This window comes from Apium graveolens, chromosome 4 (assembly GCF_009905375.1).
Source record: "Apium graveolens cultivar Ventura chromosome 4, ASM990537v1, whole genome shotgun sequence".
NCBI classification, from domain to species: domain Eukaryota; kingdom Viridiplantae; phylum Streptophyta; class Magnoliopsida; order Apiales; family Apiaceae; genus Apium; species Apium graveolens.
In genome coordinates, this window is record NC_133650.1 from 281,248,683 (window position 1) to 281,255,003 (window position 6,321).

The window sequence follows — 6,321 nt, forward strand, 5'->3', positions numbered from 1 at the left end:
AGAGAGAAAGTATTGAGAAATAAAGTGGTAAAGTTAGTAAGAGTATTGTGGAGAAACCCAAAGGTTGAAGAGTCAACCTGGGAGTTAGAAAGTGATATGAGAGAAAAGTACCCTCATTTGTTTTCTTAGAGATTCTGAGGACAGAATCCTTTTAAGGGGGGAAGGATGTAATATTCGGGATATATCGTGTAATTATTTTGCTATTATATAATTATTATGTGTGTTCAGTATCTATTCTGTGAGCTAATTGTTAAGTGTTATCTGTACTTGGTTATTCAAAAATAATATTAATTGAGTATTTTAATTTTTATATGTCCAAAATAAAATATAGATAATTGTCATATCTTCCTAATTATTTTTATGTTGGTTTATGGATTTTTAAGAATCATATGAAATTTCTAAAATCTTTTTTCGGGTAATTAAAATCTATTTTATAAAAACGGGAACCAACCGACGTCAACCGTTGTTACATTTTTGGAACCCGAAACTCTTTCGAGAACTCCTTCCTAACCTAATTGTAATATTCCGAGCATATTCCATGTTTCGACTTTTTCGATCCGGCGTACGGTTTGTCCTGCGCGGGTCCCGGCGCAACATTTTCGATACAATATTCGTTTCGGTAAATCAATAAAACCCGTATTTTCGATAAACGGGAGCTTTTTATTAAACTATCACAATTATCACTTCGTAATACGCGTAACCAGGCGCTGAGACCAAGACCGCAGTACAAATTGTACTGATTTGGATAATTATCCCGAAAACCGATACCGTTTGGATCAGTTTTTACAAATAAACGTACCATTTTATATCCGGAATGATCCAACGGGATACTAATATTCTGTAAATATAAATAGCCTTTTTACCGTATTTTATTTCGTATCAAAATCATTTGTAGACAGATAAATATATAATATTACAGAGAAAAATCCTATATTCATAAACTGTTTCAAGAATCAAACCAACTTTTGAAGGTGTTATTGATCTTTGTTTGAAAAGCTCGAGTACTGGATTTGAAGGTCTTGAGAAGCTCTATCAGAATCTGTAATCCATACACCTGCAGAATCAAAGGTTTAATTTCTAAAAATTTATTTATTTTCGAATTATTTTTATGAAAAATATGAATTTTTGTTCAGATGATTGTTTGTATGATTTGATGATTGCATGTTGTAGAGCTTGTTTTCCTGATGATTTTCATATGTCATACGTCTGATTTGGAGTTCAATAACATGTTCAAATTTGAGTTTGATTTTCGAATTTTAAAATTAGGGTTTATAACCCGTATGAATGTTCTTAATTGAAATTTGGGGGTTTCTTATTCTGTGATAGATTGATGTTGTGTTATAGTGGGTTATGTTCTCTGTGAAATTTGCAATCTAGTCGTATAAGTTTCATGAACCAACGAGGTCTGTAGAGAAGGGAGTTGTGTTTTGAAGTTTTCCGATGTTCGCCGGAAACTGGAAAATTTCACGGCCAAATTCCGGCCAACTCAGGGATTGTTAGGTTGTTCTGATTGCATGGTTGTGTTCCTGGTAACCTGTAGATGTGATCTGGAGGTGTTGGTGGGGTGAGGACGCCGGGAACGTGTTCTACGGCCACCCCTGTGTTTTCCGGCGATGGGGTGTAAAATTTGCAGTTTGGTCCCTGGACTTTTGGGGACGATACAGTTAAGTCCCTGAAGTTTCCAGACTTTGCAAAAATTGGATTCCTGTTTTAAAAATGTTTAAAAATTATATTTCCTATTTATTTTTATTATAAAAATTCGTTTTTAATTTCTGAAAATTCTAAAAATTATTATTTTAATTCTGAAAATTATTTTTAATTAACAAATAAATCTAAATTAATTAGTTAATTAATTTCAGTTAATTTCTAATTGATTAATTGGTCAATTAATTCGAAAATTAATTGATTAATTGATTTAATTAATTATTAATTGATTTTAATTAATTATTTAATTAGATTTAATTATTTAAAAATGATTTAAAAATTCTGAAAAATAGTTTCGAGCTTTAAAATATTATTCTAAATTATTTCAAAGGCTCGATAATTATTCTAAAATTATTTCAGAGCCAGAATTGGCCAACCGAACCCTGTTTATTAACCCGAAATTGATTCAACGACCCGTTTTAATTCCGAAAAATATTTTAAAAATCTTTTTAAATACCAGAAAGCCTATTTATGACTCGAGACTTCTTTATAAATAATATATCATTGATTACGTGATGTATTATGTGCTATATGTGACTTGTTAATTGATTATCGGTCTATATATTCGGTGTTTACTTGATTATTGCATAACTTTCAATCCGTTAATCGGATTTGGGTAAAATGAAGGGTAGATAGAAGTATGTGCTGAATAGAACTCTATGAGTTGATTATTGATAGATGCTTATGATATGTAAGCAGAAGAGGCAAGGCGTAGGAAAAGGAAACAGAGAATTAAGGAGTAAGACGGTTGTGATTGGAAGCGAGTGCAGTGTAGTAAGCTAATATCAGGCAAGTGTTCTGAACTTTCTCGAGATATTGTAGTATTTGATAGTCAGATTGATATTGCAAGTGCTTTGAAGCACTGAAACCTAAACCCTGATTCCAGTTATTGTTCTTGAGCCATAAACCTTATTCTTTCTAGACCACTGATTGTTGTACACCTAAACACAAATCTCAAGTATACGATATTACTCCACAAATACATGTAAACAAAATCCCAAACACTGAACTGAATTACTTGTACATTCAATCATTGTATCCTATGCTTTGAAAGCCCAAATCTTTGAAACCCTGAAATGTTGATCCCTTTGTTATCCAATTCTTTCATTACCCAGCATCCAAGCTTTTAAATTGCCTTATTGATCCTTACAAGGATTGAAACCCTTTCATTGTTAAACATTTATTGTTGTTAATGATTTCGGTTATTGTTTATTATTGCATATTCTGTTATTATGTTAGAATTGGATTGTTTTTATAAAATTGTGGACTAGATTCGTGGTCAGACCATATAATGGTCAAGTTTGGCCAATGTGTGCCTTGGATCCAGTAGTTAGAGCAATGTTGTGTGCCTTGCTCAGGGTTAGTGCGTGACTGATCAGCAGCCTGACCTTGGTTTTTAAATTAAAAGTATAGTATCCAATTCTAAATCATAATCCATTGTTCACTTGATATCATAATCATATTCACCTGATGATCATTATTCTCAGTTTTGTCATTGCGACTTGCTGAGCTAGTTAGCTCATTTGTGCGATGTTGTTTATATTCTTTCCAGTTAAAAAGGAACCAGTTGGTAGCGAGGATCCCCAGTCCAGCGTGAGAGCTAGGGGTTCAGGTTGAGAAAGCTGAGCTAGTAGGTTTCTTTTGGAATAATTTAAGTCTGTAAAAGGTTGTAATAATGTTTAATACTCAGTTTGAGTTTGAAATAGTTGGGATTTGAACGGTTTGTAATATATTAGTTTGTTTGGCTTGTGTGCATACTTTAACCTATTGCGGTCCGTGGTGATTGGTAAGTAGGGTCACTGCATATATTATTATTATCTTTATTATTGTTATAAGCAGGTTATAATTAAGGTGTGTGTGTGGACCCCAAACTTCTGACCCGGGTTTGGAGGGCGCCACAGGTTTGGTATCAGAGCTACAGGTTATAAGTCACTGACACAAGCCTAGGTTGACGGGAATGGGTAGAGGGATAGGATTAGAAGTAAGGTATAGGACGATAGAACGTCGAGAGGTTGAGTGTTATGGTATAACCGGTATTAGTATAGTTTGCGTCATGGTACGAGATTCTTATATTACGATATGATTCCAGATAGCAGAGATGGCCGACTCTTTTATTCCCGTATCAGCTGATCACTCAGAGCCTTCAGTTGGAGCACCAGCATCGGATCCACGTCCTGTTATTCCACCAGCATTGGTTATTCTACCTCCACCGGTGTTGCAGCCCGTACCATTGCAGGCTATTCCACCTCCAGGCATGAGGCCACCTGTCAGAGGACCCCCACCAGCTGATTCAGATTCCACTGGGCATTCAGTAGCGAGTGCCCCATTCCAGTCTACATTGCCCCCAGTTCCTTATTACCGGTATGAGGCTCTTCTATTGAAGCGTGATTCCTTATTGGCTAAGATTAGAGAGTTACAGCATATCATCAGGACTACAGATGTTGATCGTGGTGTGAGGGAGCTTCGAGAGGAGATTCATGTGACACGGAGGGTTCTTGAGGCTAGGTTACATGGGGCCACACTACCTGGCAGAGGCCCTGATGCACTGCTGGGCTGGGCTACTGAGGTGATGGAGGACTTTGAAAGGCTGGCAGGACCAGAGTTTCCTTGGAGCTGAGTTAGAGATTCTGAGATGGAGATGCTGAGCAGTGTTGTTATGATTATGTAGTATGTACAGTAGTGTGTAGTGTGTATCAGTAGACTTTTGAATTATATTTATAAACTAGCGATGCTGACTAGTGAGTAGGTTGTTGGGCCTCCAACCCTAAACTTAATTTTAGAGTTATTATTATTATTAAATTTGAAATTCTAATTATTGTATTATTAAGTCTCACTTAATCATCCAATAACTTAATTTCAGATTTAATATTAAATTCGATTCTTATTTATTTAATTAATTAAGTCACACTTAATAAATAACAAATAATTCAAATTACTTACATTTAATTTAAATCCGAATTTAAATTAAATAATCCTCCAATCATTCTTTGTGCGACCCTTTATGTTATTATTACGTTGGCAATAATTTTAAATCTAATTTAAAATCATAAATAATGAGCGGCATCTAGTAATACATCATTGTTACCCAAGTAATAATAATTAAATCGGTGATCGATTAAACCTTTTGTGTATAATGTACAATGTACTATAATCATTTTAACCATATATTATAGATTAAACTCGAGGCATGTTATGTGTCATCCTCTTTATAATTTAATCCAGGTTTCCTTGATCGATGAGTAGACTGTAACATCAAATCAAAATTTGAGCATGACCATGCATTTCATAGTCTAACTCAAACAAGAGGCCCATAATATCACTCCTAAAATAGGAGGGTTAAATCCTTTCTAGGTCATTCATATTTCTCATATGATTCATAATATACCCAATATACACTTTTATCATCACCCGGTCAAAGGTAACTTTTAATGCAACCAAAGTATATTAATTCTCATATAGAAATATAATGATTTCAAGTCTAAGAACCAATACGTCATTATCACTGTGAGAATTACTTATGACACAACAGACATGTAGAATCTCACATTGGGTCTTCCAGCACCATGTATATAATACATGTGCCTGTGTTTTGACTTTAGTATCACTATACCTATGATCAATGAGATGTGATCATCAGTCAACATTCACACTAGTCTTAATGCATTATTATTGTCCCTTAATAATAATACTCGACTAGGGATCTTTAGGAATATCGATACTATTCTCATAATCTCATTTCTAAGTCACGTACTTAGAGATATAAAATTACATATCATATTCCAAGGACATTTATTAATCTAACATCTTATCGCAAAAAATAAAGATATAATAAATTACTAAAGAATAATCCATATAATCAGAATTAATAATCCAAATGTTTCATAATATAAACATAATAGTGTTATCTCTAGGGCACAAACACTAACACATAGCTGTATATACTTCAAGAATTCCTGCTACCTTGCTCTGTGGCAATCTTTGGGTTGGATACCGATATTCATTAGCAGCCATCAGTTCAATTAGATCATAAGCTTCATCATAGCTCTTAGCCCATAATGCTCCACCTGATGCTGCATCGAGCATGGGTCTTGACTGTGCTCCCAAACCAATATAAAAGAAATTGATCACCATCCAGTCAGGCATTCCATGACGAGGACACTTTTTAAGCATCTCCTTGTAGCGCTCCCAAGCTTCACATAGAGATTCTCCCGATTGCTGCGCACATTGAGTAAGAGCATTCCTCATTACAGTTGTCTTCGCCATATGAAAGAATTTAGTAAGAAATTTCTGAGCAAGATCTTCCCAAGTAGTAATCGAACCAGCTGGTAGAGTGTATAACCAGCTCTTATCCTTGTCCCTCAGCGAGAATGGGAATAGTCTCAGCTTCACAGCATCTTCAGAAACACCATTGAACTTGAAGGTGTCGCAGATCTCAATGAAATCCCTAATGTGCATATTGGGATCTTCCATTGAAGAACCCTTAAACTGGATTAAATTCTGCACCCAATGAATTATGCCAGGCTTGATCTTAAAGGTATTAGCTGTGATAGCCGACCTGATAATGCTATATTGAATGTCATTGATTTAGGTTGAGAAAAATCCATCAAGGCTTTCGTT

At 34.8% G+C, this 6,321-nt stretch overlaps 1 non-coding gene across 1 annotated transcript; it reads left to right on the forward strand.

The window, feature by feature from the left end:
* Nucleotides 1–5,845: 5,845 nt before the first annotated feature.
* Nucleotides 5,846–5,952, forward strand: LOC141722242 (small nucleolar RNA R71). Its single transcript, XR_012575263.1, has one exon. It is a non-coding gene; the product is annotated as a small nucleolar RNA R71 (small nucleolar RNA).
* The last annotated feature ends 369 nt before the right edge of the window (nt 5,953–6,321 follow it).